The following is a 16,283-nucleotide window of genomic DNA, read 5'->3' on the forward strand; positions in this document are numbered from 1 at the left end:
ATGTATACACATACATGTCACTCACACTGGGAAGGGGTGACACTCAAGTTCACACATACACATCACACACAGTGGTGGGGGAGTGAAAAAACCTCTAGGACGGAAGAGATGGCTCTATAGTTAAGAGCACCTGCTCTCCTTCCAAAGTAACAGAGTTCAGAACCCAGTGGCCATGTTGGGCAGCTCATAACTGCCTGCAACTTCAGTTCAGAGGAAGTTTATGATCTCTTCAGAAACCTGCACTTTCATGCATGCACCCACACATACACACTGCGCTTGTTGGTTTCTGTGTCAACTTGATGGAATCTAGAATCATCTAAGAAGGGACCTCAGTTGGGAAAATACCCCCATTGGAGTGGCCTATGGGCATTTTCTTGAAAGATGATGATTGATGTGGAAGGTCCCACACTACTGTGGGCTGTGCCATCCCTAAGTGGGACGTCCTGAGATATATAAGAAAGCAAGCAGAGAAAGTCATGGTTAAATCATTGAGCAACACTCCTCCATGGCCTCTGCTTTAGTTTCTGCAGCCAGGAACCTGCCCCATCTTCACTTCATAATGAACCGAGATCAGGGTGTATAAGCCAAATAAATCCTTTCCCACCAAATTGCTTTTGGTCTTGATATTTTATTATCAAGAGAAAGCAAACTAGAGTATCTATCTATCTATCTATCTATCTATCTATCTATCAAAAATAGATCTTAAAACAGCTAAATCACACAAACTTGCAATGAAATAATTATTTTCATTAAAGGAAACAAAAATGACTGCTTTAGTCATGCATGGTACTGCATACCTGCAAGCCCAACATTCAGGAAGCTGAGACAGGGGGATGGCAAATTTCAGACCAGTCTGGTGTGATGATTCTAGTCAATGGATTTTAGTTCTTCCAACATGTCCAGGTTGCTATTCAAATCTCAGTGAATAAAATTGATTTCTGTATTGTCTTTCTAAAACATTTCTTTATAGTTTCTAGTAGTATGAGCTCTTACCTCTGCTTGGACTTGTTCACAAGTGCACAGCAGCACAATCCTATGAGAATCCACAGTGTTCACAAGTGGACAGCAATGCAACCCTGCAGGAATCCACAGTGTTCACAAGTGGACAGCAGCGCAACTCTACAGGTATCTATGAGTCATGGGTAGGATTCCCAGACCTGGTGGTGTCAGACATCTGTCATCTTAGCACTTGGGATGTGGAGGCAGGAGAATCAGAAGTTCAAGGCCAGTCCCCAGCTATGTAGTGAGTTCCAGGCTAGCCTGGGCTATGTGAGATCTAAAGCTCTCCAAAAAAAGCAGACTCTTTTTTTTAAAAATTTTTATTTATTTATTAAAGATTTCTATCTCTTCCCCGCCACCTCCTCAAATTTCCCTTCCCCTTCCCCAATCAAGTTCCCCTCCCTCCTCAGCCCAAAGAGCAATCAGGGCTCCCTGCCCTGTGGGAAGTCCAAGGATCACCCACCTCCATCCAGGTCTAGTAAGGTGAGCATCCAAACTGCCTAGGCTCCCACAAAGCCAGTACATGCAGTAGGATCAAAACCCAGTGCCATTGTTCTTGAGTTCTCAGTAGTCCTCATTGTCTGCTTTGTTCAGTGAGTCCGGTTTTATCCCAGGCTTTTTCAGACCCAGGCCAGCTGGCCTTGGTGAGTTCCCGATAGAACATCCCCATTGTCTCAGTGTGTGGGTGCACCCCTCGCGGTCCTGAGTTCCTTGCTTGTGCTCTCTCTCCTTCTAAAAAGCAGACTCTTACGGAGTGGCCTTGACATTTTATTAGGGACGTTCAAGTTTGGCAATGACCTGAGAAGCTGTGTAGTGAAAGAGCAGTGACCGTGTGTGGCAGGGCAGTCTAGGAGGCCCTGCTGTCTGGCCCTCTGCTCTTCTCTCTCTAGTTAAGCCCACCCTCTCCTCTTCTCTTCACATGGCTAGTTCTCTTGCTCTCATTGCTTTAAGAATGAAAGGAAAAAGAAATTGACTCCTAGTATGTGTGTGTGCAACCATGTTTGTGTGTGTGTGCAATCATGTGTGTGTGTGTGTGCACGCACGTGCATGTGTGTGTGTACAAGCATGTGTGTGTGTGTGCACACACGTGCATGTGTGTGTGTGTGTGTACAAGCACCTGTAAGTGCAGGTGCATGAAGGTGACGGGGACAAGGCCAAGTTTCCAGCTCTCCTGTTCTCTCCTTTATTCCCTTTCCACAGGATCTCTCACTGGAGCTGGCTTGCATAGGAAGAAGCCTGCTTTCCAAGTCACTGTTAGGGGTTCTCACTCAGGTCCCCCGGCTTGGACAGGCAGCACCCTCTTTCTCAAGAAGTTTGATTCTTGATTTTCTTTTCTTTGCATGTCAAAATAGACTTTGAAATCAGAAATAGAAAAGCATTGAAGAGAAACCTTTGACCGCCCCTTCCCTTTCCTTTCCCTCTCTCCCTTCCTTTCTCCTCCTCCCCCCTTTCATTCTCATGTACTGTGAATTCTTATTGGTCTTAATAATCAAACCTGGAGTCAGATATCAGGGTAAAAGCAGAAGGATCAGAGAAGTAAAGAAGCCAGCCACTACAGAGACTTTTACCTCTACCGAATCCTCAGCTCAAAGTGGGCAAGACCCTGTCTCCACAAATTCTCAGCCCGAATGCACTGATCTCCTCCTGTCTCCTCTTGCCTTATACTCCTCTCTCAGCCCAGCCACGTCCCTTCCTGTCTCCACCTCCCTAGTGCTGGGATTAAATGTGTGTGTCTGTACTGGGATTAAAGGTATGAACCACCACCACCTGGCTGTTTCTCCTTTAGACTGCCCTGCTTCTCTGATCTTTCAGCATCGACCACTATATCCGACTCTGGGTTTTTATTAAGACCAATTAGAAATAACAATACATTCTGGTGACACAGGTCTTATTATGTGGCCCAAGGCGGCTCAGAATTCTCAGCTGTGCCTCAGTTTACTGTGCGCAGGGACAGTGACTAGCGCAGTCAGGCCCAGCTGACAGAGTGTAGGACCCAGCCCTGACAAGCTCACTAGAGGCCTGAGTCTCAGTAGTTTACCCCAACCTGGTTCAAAGAAAGACCACAAACTGAGACTACCCAGGCACCACCCAGGAACAGACCATCCAAAGGAAATTCCTAAGGTTCCAACCATTGTAGATAGGATCACCTGCCAGCACACACCCATCACTTTTAACCAGGACACCCCTAGACAAATGTCAGCCAATCAGGGGTCCTAAACCTTAGAAATCCCTGACCCCCACCTTTGCTACTATAAAAACCCAACCCCAACTGTGCTTGGGGCTCTCCAATCACCCATCATTCTGACCACTTCAATACGTTAGACACAAAGAGAGTCTGAGTTTGCAAACTTGCGTAAAAATAAAGGCTATTTGCTTTTACAGACAGGACTCGGTCTCCTAGTTGGTTTTGGAGGGGACTCCGTGATCTGGGCATAACAAGAGCTTTGGCAATGTCAAACACAATGCCTTGCCTTCAAGTCCCAACTCCCTCCCCTCCCCAGGGGTAGTATGGTTACAATGTCAGGATCAGACAATTGAACTTCATAAGACTAAAGTGGCTTAAATTCAGGAGAGCCTTGGTGTCTTCCGCGAAGATGGTTTGCAAAGTAGATCAAGTGAGGAGGTTTGCTCCAGAGCTGAGGTAAACAACAGGGCTGAGGCAAAGGTTCTCATAGGCTCCCAGTGTGGCTGAGAGGAGGAAGGCACCGGCAGAGCTGACAACAGTTCCCAGCCACGGGGCTCAGGGCTGGAGTGAAGGGGGCGGGCATCCGGAAAAGCAGCGTCAGGACCTAACTCAGGTCAAATTTCTACCTTCTAAGGGTATTTATGGCACAAAGAAAAAGCCCTGCATTCCCTGTTAAGCCTGGAAATTTCCACTCCAACCCCACCCCCATCTCTTGCCTCAAACTCACTGTGCAGCCAAGGACAACCTTGAACTTCTGACCCTCCTGCCCCTCCGTAGGAAGTTCTGGGTTCACCGGTGTTGTCACCACAGCTTTAAACAGTGCAGGAAACTGAGCTCCGGCTTTGTGTGTGCCACCCACTAAGCCACATCCCCAGCAGGTTTTTTTTTTACAATGAAAAATCGAAGGTTGTTTAACAAGTACTTACTCAAAAATATCCATATTTTCTACATTTTCTTTTTGTTATAAGAACGGGCATAACTCGTGATTTTTAAAATTTTGTTATTTTTAGAAGGGGCAACAATTATAATTTTTTTTTACTTTTTTTTGCCATGACTTCATTTTTTTTTCTTTTTTTCGAAAAACTATAAATAGACAGAGACAACCTCTGTCACTGATGTCTCAGAGGGAAGGAGCTAAGCAGACATTTTTCTGACCACAAGTTCTGGCAAGGGACAGTGTGGGGGGAAATGTGTAGGCGGCTATGGAAAGCAGGGAGAGAAGCAGATGGGGACTTAATTTGTAAAAAGGGCTGGTACGGGTAGACTTTCTCCCCTCCCCCTCCCAAAAAGATACACTAAAAGAGTACTCCCACCAATACCGCCAAAGGTGGCCTTACGCATATTAATGTCAGGTCTCAAACCCAGGACAAGTTGTGTGCCTATTTAATGCATCAGAGTGAACCTGGCTGCCAGGTTCTCCCAGCAGCTCTCAGTCCCTACCTGTTACAGGGTGTGCCTGGCAAATCCTGCCCCCTACTCTAAATCGTGGTGATTGTGTTTGAATGAGCTTGTTGCGTGTGTCTTCGCCTTCAAAGGCATTCTTTTATAAAGGGGAATTAAAAAAAAAAAACTATCAGCCGTTTCACAATGTCCAGGCTGGACCACCAATGCTGGAACACAAGAGATCTGTCTACGGAAGCCTCCTGAGTTGCTGGCATTACAGGCATGTACCACCATGAAGGGCTCTAAAACTGGGAGACCCGGTTACTGGTGGCCACACAAAGCGGGGACTGTGCCTGGTAATGAATGATTGTGGATGAAAATTCCTGGAAGGAAGCCGCCGCACCAGTTAGAATTACAAGGACTGTGGAGAGGTTGGGGCCTTGCAGGTCCATAGCCAGTCTCTAGGTGCCTTCTTGTCATATACTGTATACCTCTGTGTTGGACCTAATATCTTTGTGACTAGTAGGTGAACACTTTGAAGTGTACAAACAGATCCCAAACAGCCAAAAGGCTAAGAAGGCAGTCAGATAGTATCTGAGGCCTACAGCAGAGACACCCCCACTTTGTTGAAACCAACTTATCTGATGTTTCCACAAATGTATTTCAAAAGTGTCTTTACTTATGACTTCCTTTGTTATGATGCTATAAAAACTTCAGTAAACCATTATCATAGTAAAACATGGCATTTGGGGAAAACCTGACCATGTTCCAGGGCCATAGTCACTCGTGCTTTGCTCTAGAATAAACCATCTCCTACCGCTTGAAGGTGAAAGCTGGGTTTTTGCGTTGTCAAGAGGAAGGCGGGGATCGTGTGGCAGGGTGGTGGGACGGAGGAAAGAGAAGCATCAGGTTAACCTGCGAAGGAAACCAGCTGTAGAAAGACTGGCGACCCCTCCACCAGGGCTTTGGTTACAAAACAGAGCATGCACATAAAGCCCCTGGTGCTCCAAATTCGGAAGAAGGCAGGTGCTGGGGAAAGACCCAAAAGCCTCCTGCTATCTGGTGCTTTTGAGCCTTTGACCTGGCCAACCTCTCTGACCCACTTTCATTCTGGGGACTGCTTTCCCCGCTTCCTTAATTGTCTATTTCTATCGCTGTCCATTGTGTCTGTGGTTCAATTATTTGTTTCTTTACACGAGAACCTGGAAATCAGGGGACTGGCCTGGTGGTTAAAACACAAGGACCAGAGTTCAGATCCTCAGAACCCACCCACGTGCTGGGCCAGCACGGAAGCTCATGTGTAATCGCTGCCTTGGGGAGGCAGACACAGGGGATCCCCAGGGCAAGCTGGCAGGGGAGAATAGCCAAACGGTGAGCTTTGAGTTTGGCTGAAACTCTACCTCAATGAGTAAGGTAGAAGAGCGATAGGCAAAGATTCCCAAAAACCCTCAGGCCTCTGCCTACAGACTCTCACATGCATGTACCTATACATACAAACACAAACGAGACGAAGGAAGGACTTTGAAATCTCCATGGCACATATGTGAAGGCCAGAGGACAACTCGGTGCAGTCGGCTCTCTCCTTACACCTTCATGTGGGTTACAGATTTGATCTCAGATCAGCAGGATCGTACAGCAGAGCCTTTACTTGATGAGCCACCTCTCTGGTCTCTGGGGGGGTGAGGGGTGGGAGTGAGGGGAGTGTTTGTTGTTGTTGCTGTTTGGTTGGTCTTTTTTTTTTTTTTTTTTTTTGACAGCATCTGTGTGGCTCAGGCTGACCTCCAACTTGTTCCGTAACAGAGGGTGACCTTGAGCACTTCCAATTCTCTTGCCTTTGAGTTCTGGGATTACTGGCGTGCACCACCATGCACCACCGTGCCTGGTGTTTATTTGGTGCTGGGATCGAATCCAGTTCCCAGCCTAGCTGCACTTCATTACCTGTTCTGGCTTTTGTTGTTTCCAAAGCCGACTCCAAGGATGATTGCTCATAGGTTCTAGGCTACCTCGACCATCCTGGACTCCTCCGTACGATAAGCTTGACTGGTGGGAATTAACACAGCATTTGGCTTATTGAATGCTTTTGTGTTGTGGCAGAGAGAGCAAGTTCCCTAGGGAGAGCAGCGGGGCTCTTCAGAGGGCCTGTGGTGTTGAATGTGCTCTGATACCAACTCCTGCCATGGCTGGCCTTTCTTTCTTCCGTGCAGGCAAAGTCACCTAGGGTTATTTTAGGCTGTGGGCATCATTCCTTGTACATGTGCCTCCGCCCGCTATGGCTCCCCTACTGAAGGGAGGGCACCAAAGAATGAGGATAAGAGTTAAATGCAAGAGGCTTGGGGCGAATATGTGTCCCTTTGTACTCATTTCAATAGCATGTTCCATAGTGACTCTGGATCTTGCAGAACCTACAGGAGCCCTTCTGGGTCGTGGTAATTATTTTGCTCTTTGCCTTCACCTTGCTAGGTATTATCCCAGTGTGTGAGATGGGGTCTTGCTGAGGCAAGCAAGCTCCTGAGCCAGGCTACACAGACAAATAAGATAATTGCTTCTACCCTTAGCAAAAATAAATTGAGACAGTTTCTATTCAAGAGTATTTGTAATATATGCAACAGGAAGAATACAACAGCTGACCCAGCCAGAATTGGTTTTAGGTGTTATGGTTTTCTGTCTCTTTAAGAGACAAGCCATGCCCATCCCTCCCTCTGGCCTGAGCTTACTCTCTTTTTCATCTTCCTCTCGGAGAGGCAGCTTCACTTCTGCCTCTCTCCCCACTTCTCTGCTTCCCCCTTCTCTGTCTCTCCTCTTCTCTCTCTCTCTCTCTCTCTCTCTCTCTCTCTCTCTCCCCCCTTCACCCTTCCTCCTCCATAACCCCCTGAATAAATATTCAACCTCACCCTGCATGTCGTGTCTATCCATGTCTCTGTCTCCTGCCCGCCTGCCATGTGTCTCCCTGCCTGGGACCAGCCACTGCTCTAGGACTGGCAGCCATCTCTGGCTGCTCCCAGAGCCCGCTGCCTGCTGCCATATGGCCCGCTACCACCACTCGGACCACCGCTCTGGGACCGACAGCCATTTCTGCCTGGGATTGGCTGCTCCCAGGGCCCACTGTCTGCCGCCACATGGCCCACCGCCACCATTTGGGACCTACAACATTTCTTCTGCCTACTGCCGTGGGGATCTTGCAGCATTTTTTTTAAAAAAGAATATTATTAGGCACATGCACAACAAGGTAAAACTGTGAGATCCTTCTAGGGAGAACCACTTATTTACCGTCTTACGCCTCTGCATAACTGGGTGTGCATATGATTAAAATCAGGTGCATTATGGGAAAGGATAATCAAGTAGGAGATTGTAAGTGTGATATAATCTGTCAACCAAAATAGAAAACCATCCAAGCTTTATCCCTTAGTATACAGTTTTTCTTTCTGTTGACCTCCATAAAAGGAAGTAATTGGGGTCCTTCAACATGCTCATTCACGTGGCCACTGAGTCATGACAATATGTCCCTCCCTGGTCTGTATTATCTGTTTCCTCTGAATAGAGTTACCTTGCTACTTTTGCAAATATACGTGTGTCCTTATTTTCAATCCTTTAATAAGAGGCCAAGAACCTGGAAACACATGCCCAGGCCCTGACCACTGACCAGACCCTGATCAGCATCTTCCCCAGATAGTTCGCTTGAACCACGTCATAGAGTTAGGAAAGTGTTGCAAGGCGGGAAAGTCAGACTGAGGCAAAGGGGCCTTCAAATGGAAACAACCGCACAAAGCCTCTCCCACCCAGCTCTCAGTCTAGACAGACCAACAGTGCGCTGGGTTGGCTGAGCGCCAAAGCAATTACCTGTGGCTAGAAGAGGCTTAGCAGCGAAGAGGGAACATACCACTTGGAGGAGCTGCCTGAACTAACTAGAACAGGGGACGGGAGTCCAGGAAGGAATGCGGAGGTGCTGGGTAGGGGTGGGGAGATCACACTGACTCTTCTCTTAAGTTTTTCTTTAAGATCTTATTCTTTTAAAATTATGTGTATATTCATGTCTGTGTGTTGGGGTGTGACCACAAGTGCTTGTGCTTGGGTTGTGACCACGAGCGCAGGTGTTGGGTGTGATCACGAGTGCAGGTGTTGGGTGTGATCACGAGTGCAGGTGTTGGGATGTGACCACGAGCGCAGGTGTTGGGTGTGATCACGAGTGTAGGTGTTGGGATGTGACCACGAACACAGGTGTTGGGGTGTGGCCACTAGTGCAGGTGCTTGGGTTGGGCAGAAGGGAGTGTTGGATGGAGCCCTGAAGCAAGAGTTACAGGCAGTTTTGAGCATCCTGAGGTGAGTGCTGAGAACCAAACTTGGATCCCCTCTCAGTGTATGTGCCCTTAACCACCAAGCTCTTTGTCCAGCCTTCCTTTAACTTTTTATCCATCTTTGTCACAAATCCTCTTGAGCATGGACACATGAGCCAAAGAGACAGGGTTGGCAGGAATCAGCTGCCTGTCTACAGATAACCTGGGCAGGGAAAAGCACATACTTCATGCGAGCAGGCAGGGACTTGAGTATTTCATTCATTCATTAGGGTACAAGGGTTCTGGGTAGGAAAAGGCCAAAGCATTTCATAGAAACCAAAACCAGGAACTGGGCACACATAAAGAGTCAAAGAGTTGGGGCACAGTCAGTTGGTAGAGTGCTTTACTGGTGGCGCTAGAAGCCTTGGACTTCATGCCCAACACTGTGTGCACAGCATGGCAGTGCCCATGTAATCCCAGCACTCAGCATGTGGAGTGTAATCGACTGTGAACTTGACAGGCTACAGAATTACCTAGATGACAAAGTTTGTCTGTGTCTGTAAGGGAGTCTCTAGGTTGGGCTCATTGAAGTGGGAAGACCCATCCTAAGTGTGGGTGGTTCTGTCCATCGTCTGGAGTCCTGAGCTGAAGAAAATGGGGGCAGCTGGCTGAGTACCAGCATTAACCTCTCTCTGCTTCTTGACTGGATGCCACTTGGTCAGCTTCCTCACTCTCCGACCACCATGACTCCTTGGCCATGATGGTCTGGGCCTTTTCTGCCACAATAGATTATATCATTCAAGTATGAGCCAAAATAAGCCCTTCTTTCCATAAGTTACTTTGGTTAGATATCTTGCCACAGCAATGTGAAAAATGACTAACACATAAAGCCACAAAGCAAGGAGGCTCAGGACTTCAAGAATGTCCATGACAATGTGAAAGTTCAAGGCCAAGTTGGGGTACAAGAGATACTGTAACAAAAAAGGGGGAGGGGCTAGAGAGATTGCTCCCTGAGTGATTGAGAGCTCTTGCTGCTCCTACAGAGTGACCCAGGCTCAACTCCCAGCACCCACATGGTGGCTCACAGTTGTCTGTAGCTCCAGTCCCATGGGATGTGACCGTCTATTCTGACCTTCAATGGCAGGAGACACAAACATGGTTCACAGACACACATGCAGGGAAAACACCCATACACAGGAAATCAATAAATCTGGAAAAGTGAATAATTGAGAGTCATAAGTAGCCATCGGTCTGTATATAGGATCACAAATTATAAGCAGGGAGGCGAAGACAATCTCCTGATGATCAAAGGAAAGAAAAGTCATGAAATTTCAAAATTAGGCCACATCAAGATAGGGAGGAATAAAAAGAAATCAACAAGTGCAGGAGAGTAGGGGAGAGCTCATCACCCAAAGGTAGAAATTTAGTCCAAGGAACGAGCTTACAATGTAGAGATGAGAACCCCAATGGACCTTTTTCTTACTTGTTACCAGTATGTTTCCCATTTTGTTTTTCTTCTTACCATTTGTGTACACTCATGTGTGCAAGTCTGGAGGCCAGAGGTCAAGTCAGGTGTTATCCTCCATCACTCTCCAACTTCTCTTTTGAGGCAGACTCTCTCACTGAACCTGGAGCTCTCTGACTCAGCTAACTGGCTGCCCAGGGAGCCCCAGGGGTTCTCCTATTTCTGCCTCCAGTACAACCCTACCACCCTGGGCGCTAAGCTCAGGTCCTTTTCCCACTGAGTCATCTCTGTTGTGCACAGTTCACCCCACATCTGTTTGGGAACCGAATTTTGAAATGGCTGCTGTTACCTGCTTATTTGTCTTTTCTTCCTCTAGAGAGGAGATTGTTAGGAGTTATAGTTATTTGAATTTTTTGTTGAAAATTCAAAAACAGCCTCTATAAATAGGCTGTTCCAATCTAGTACTCTGAAGGCACTTATCTCCAAAGAAGGCAAAGATAATAAGGAATAAACAAAGAAGCGATTATCAAATCTGTGCGCAGAAGGAAAGTGTAGGCACGGAGATTAGCTTACAAATGAGCCTTATGCTGTCTTCCCAGTGCTGTCTGCTCGTTGTTCCCGGTAGGGACGGACCACCTTGGAGTTCTTTTGTTTGCTCTGTGTAGTACTGTGTGAGAAAAAGAAAAGATAACTGTACTACAGAAGCTATATTACACTCTAAAAATAATCTTTCTAGGCAGGTGAGATGGCTTAGCTGGTAAAGGTGCTTGCCACCAAGCCTTAGCTCAGTCCCCAGGGCCAGTATGGTGGGAGGAGAAAGTGACTTCAGAAATTTTAGTTTCCCTATGTCCTTGTCCACAAGTGAGCTGTGGTATATACACACCTCTCACTCTCCCACAATAGATAAATGTAATAAAACAAAAATAGTTGTGCTAAAAATAATAATTTCTCTACATCATAAAAGCTTATATGGGTAGCTGAATGGAAAACTGCTTGCTGTCTTTAATTCAATTGAAATTTTTAAAAATAATTTTTAAAGCAAGTATGCACATACATGTGTGTGTGCATGTGTTTGTGGTGTGTGTGTCTGCATTCGAATGTGTCTGTGTGTGTGCTTGTGTGTGTGGTGTGTATGGCCACGTAGTAAGCACTTTTTGGTGAGACCTGAATTAGAACATGTAGGCGATACTTAACACACTAATAACACAGACATCTGCAATAATTAATGTTTGGGAGAAAGAATTGTATTTTACTTCATCTTTGCTCATTCAGAAATGGAAATAATAAAAGCTCATAGAATTAGGGAAATACAAATTTATATAATTATCATCACAAAAACGAGGCCAAAGCCTGAGATCTAATGAGGTTGTTGTGGCTATAATTATCTAGTTAATTAATACAATTCAGTCACCTAGACACTGCTAGCGCACATCAAGTATGTGCAGGCACTGGCCTAGGCTCTGAAAGCACAAAGATGAGTGAGCCATGGTTTCTCACTTCAGAGGGTGAGGAAACCCGGCTGCGGGGCTGTGGGAGCTAACTAGCAGCAGTGAGCCAGAAGCAGCTCAAAGCAGGCTGGCCCAGGTACGGAGGTCAGCAGTCTTCAGCCCCCAAGTTCCCAGATCTGAGCATCTGGGCCTCGACAAACCCAAGTTTCAGGCTCTAACCCAGGTCAAACTCCAGGCCCAACTCCACCCTCAGCTACATCTCCCTATAGTCCTGACTGTGCTTTCTGCTCACTCCCAGCTCAGGACTCTCTTTCCACATCAAAGAAGACACCTAGCCTTGTTGATTACACTTCTGTCAACACTTGCCTCCCCTCCTCCCCAGTGTCTCTGCTTTGGGGCTGATGTTCGCCATTTCTGCTTTGTTCCATGAGAACACTCTACTACTGGGTCTCTCTGTCTCCTGTTTTGACCTGTTCCTGTGCAATGTTCCATTAGCAAAGGGCTCTGCTTTAAAATGTTCTATCCACATTTCTGGAAACTTCTATGGATCCTCATTGCCTGCACACAGTGCACACCTCAAACTTGGAAATACCTCAGAATCCATAGGGATAGTTTGTGATTAGCATATGTTAATTATATATAATAATGGGTTTCATTATGATATTTCATACTTTACATGGAATTTTAATCTCACTCACCCTCATTTCCCTTTTTTGTCCCCCTCCTTCTCAAGATGATTCCTTTCTTCTTCCCAATGAGTTCCCCTCTATTCTCATGTCTTTGTGTGTGACCCAGTGAACTTCATTAGGTAATTTACTGTGAGAATTTTATTCCTACGTGCAGGACTAAGCAACGTACGTCCCTTCCTCATAGTGACCAAAGCTTGAGTCCACTAAAGTTCACCCTGCAGAGCCAATGACTGTATTGGGCTTGCTGACAAAGCCTGAGTCAGAGGTTACTGACAGGACCACAGATGACCCCACAGCAGCCTCACCAGAGGGGCTTCTCCTGGTGGATGACAGCTTCCCCATAGTTCATAGATGGAGCCTCCCTATTCTTGTCTTCCTAAGCCTGTGTGCTCCAGGCCCTTCTAAGACTCCAAAGCCATATGTAACTAGGGCAGATTTTCATTCAGATGGTGGAAGGAGTGGCTGGAACCTCAGATGAGGATCCAATGGCCACCCATTGGACCATGTCCACAGGAACATCAACCACTATGTCCCCTTCTCTAAAGGAACAGCAATGGTCACTAGGTCCTCCTGTGATGATCCTTTGTAATACTTTTGTATGGTGAGCTGTGTCTTATGTTCAGCTCTGAGGGTAGTGCCACACAAGAGTATTTATATGAACGTATGTGGGGGGTTGTTTACAGGGGAATAAACAATTTACCAGTAGCTACACCACTGGAGAAAAGGTCTGTCCCTACCCCAACAACCATCAACCTGCCTATAGCTCCTCAGGGAGAGGCGGGTCCTTTAGAGCCCCACCCAGATCCATGATGCGATGTGGAAAGGTCTAATCTTGTCTAGTTCTCAATAGGGAATGAATTTGCTTTAAACATTAATTCTTTCTGAAGCTAAATTTCCAGAAGTGGGCCTGGCCAATCTGTGTTAACAGTTTCTCCAGATAGCTCTCTGCATTGGCAGCCTAGGCAAGCTGGAGAAGCAGGGTTTGGAGTCACAATGTGAAATTCAAACAGCACACAAGGTCTTTCATACGACTCTCCCTGGTACACACCCTACATCAGACTTGTAGCTAGTCTTCATGCCTCTGTGTCATTCCACATTGCTCTGGAATTATCTTTCTTCTTGCTATCCACCCCGGAAAGCACACCCTAAGCCTTCTCTGAGGCTCCCCCATCCCTCATCTGAGTGGTCCTTACTTATTAGCCCTATGTAAATCCCCTCTCACTGTGCACTTCCCTGTCTCTGTGGGTCTGTTTCACTTACTGAACTTCGGCTCCTTGGGGTGTGGCTGGAAATTACTCATGTCCTTAATCATGGTATCCGCCCTTATTCCTGATTCATAGCTGGCATAGGACATAAAAAAGAGTGAATGAGCAGAGTGCTTGTTATACTAAGACCAGACATTGACTGTGCAAGAAGCAGCTCCTCTTGAACTGGGTTCTTAGAACATTTCCAGAAGATACCAGGGAGTCTAGCTAGCAGAAACTCCTTAGCAGAGTTGACAGGGAACCCAAATACACAAATGCTGCTCCAAAAGCGGAATTGTTGCTTTTCCTCAGTGTGGGATTGATGGGCTCTTTAAACATTTAGATTAATGCAATGTTTGGAAGATGTCCAATGTTTTTATTTTTCATTTGCTTTGGCATTCACTAGGGATCAGCCATATAAAAATATAGAGAGAGTACATCTTTTATTTTTCCCCAAAGTCAACCTTTTTTTATTTGATGTTCTTTCTAATGAAAATATTATGAAGCCCGGCCACTAAGCAAGAAATCAACACTTAATTAGTACTATTTAACTGTAGCATGTAAACTGAAATGGAATTTTAATTAAAGATTTAGTTTCTCATTTTTGAGTTTGGGTTTGGGAATGTGTGAGTGCAGATGTCCTCAGAATCCAGAAGAGAACATCAGGTCTGCTAGGACTAAAGTGAGAGGCAGTTGTGAGCTGCCCAATGTGGGTGCTAGGAACCAAACTCAGGTCCCCTACACGAGGAGTATGTGCTCTCAACCACTGAGCCATTTCTCCAGCCCCTCGAAATGAGTCCTTTAATGGACTTTTATGATGGTTGAAGAGTGGCCAACTTGACAGACCCTGGAATTACTTAGGAGACAAGCTTTCATCCAAATCTGTGAGGTTTTTTTTGCCTCTGGGCATGCCTTTAAGGGGTTATTGTGATTATATTATTGAATGTATGAAGGTTCATTTAGCCACAAGTAGGGCTACTTGGGGGCAGGGATCCCGGACTGTAGCTGACTGAATCGGAGTCTCATTGTTCCTTGTTCCTGATTAAGGATACCATGTGTATTGTGAATGGTTGCTTCAAGCTTCCCTTGTGTATTGGCTTCCCCACCATGATGGACTGTACTGAACTGTGAGCTAAGGTTAACCTTTCCCCTTGAGTTGCTCTTATCACAGCAATAGACAATTTTTTCTGTATTTACCTGCCTCTCATGACTTTTCTTTTGATAATACACATTTATTAATACTTTTGTGACTTCCCTTCCTCCTTCTCTGTCTGCCTGGTTCATTTTGGTGGGGAGAGTGCTAGGGATTGGGGTGGAGATACGATGCAGGGCTCAAGAAGGATATCGGCTCTGACCAAGAGTCGATCGTGTGTCTTTGTCAGAGGTACTGAGAAAGATATGTTTTCTTCACGGTCAGGGCTGATCATGTGGTAGTGAAAGACCCCCCCCCCCCCGGTATGAGGAGATTCTCACTCAAGTCTCCGGATAACACGACTCCCCCCCCCTGCCCCCAGTAACTCATGAGAGACTGTCCTTGCTGCAATCATATGAGGTTTATTTGACAGGACAGGAACCAGTGCACTGGGGCCGAGACTCATAACCCATTCAGGGGAGAAGTTCGACCCCGAGTAGCTGGGAGAAGGGGTATTTAAGAGAAGAAACCACAACCCAGTAATCCAAAGGGGGGTAGGGAGGGCATCATTGGAAAATACCAGTGATAATCACAAGGGAGTAACTCCCTGTTCCTCAAGATTATTCTCAAGATCACAATCTAACTTTATCTTCAGCTAGTTCCTGAAAGAGTCACTGAACTGGCTAATCCTAGATTTTTGGCTCTTCTCTTCCTGCTAAAGGGGTCTGGATTTATCCAGGTCTTTCAGTAGAAGCTGAGCCATGGTTGTCAGTGTGAGTAAAGTTTCCAGAGAGCCAAGTCAGCAGGGCAACACGAAGCCAAGAGAAAGGTTGCACCTGAGGTCTGGGGATCTGGCCCAGTTGGTATGGTGCTCACCTAGTTCCTTCCCCCCTCTACCATATATACCAGACATGGTGGTACATGTTTGTATCAGAACTCAGGAGATAGATGTAGGAGGATAAGAAGTTTACAATCATTCTTGGTTACAGAGCAAGTCTGAAGCCAGCCTGAGCTACATGAGATCCTTCCTCAAAACAAGCAAACAAGCTATGGTGGTTTGAATAAGAATGCCCCTCACAGGCTCATATTTGAATACTTAGTCACCTGGGAGTGGTACTATTTGAAAGGATTAGAAGGATTGGGGTGTGGTCTTGTTGGAGGAAGTGTCTCACTGAGGATGGGCCTTAAGGTTTCAAAAGCCCATGCCAGGCCTAGTCCCACCCCTCTCTGCCTGTGGATCAGGTTGTAGCTCTCAACTGCTTCTCCAGCACCATGTCTGTCATGCTGGCTGCCATCCTCACCGTGATGATAATGGACTAAACCTTTGAAAGTGTAAGCGAGCCACCTATTAAATGCTTTCTTTTGTAAGAGTTGCCTTGGTCATGGTGTCTCTTCACAGCAATAGGACAGTGATTTCGACACCACTCAAAAGGAAAAGGCAGAGTCTGAAACCTCTTTTGAGCCTTT

Source organism: Alexandromys fortis, unplaced genomic scaffold (genome assembly GCF_014885135.2).
Source record: "Alexandromys fortis isolate MF-2015 unplaced genomic scaffold, M_Fortis_MF-2015_v1.1 scaffold_109, whole genome shotgun sequence".
In the NCBI taxonomy this organism is placed as follows: domain Eukaryota; kingdom Metazoa; phylum Chordata; class Mammalia; order Rodentia; family Cricetidae; genus Alexandromys; species Alexandromys fortis.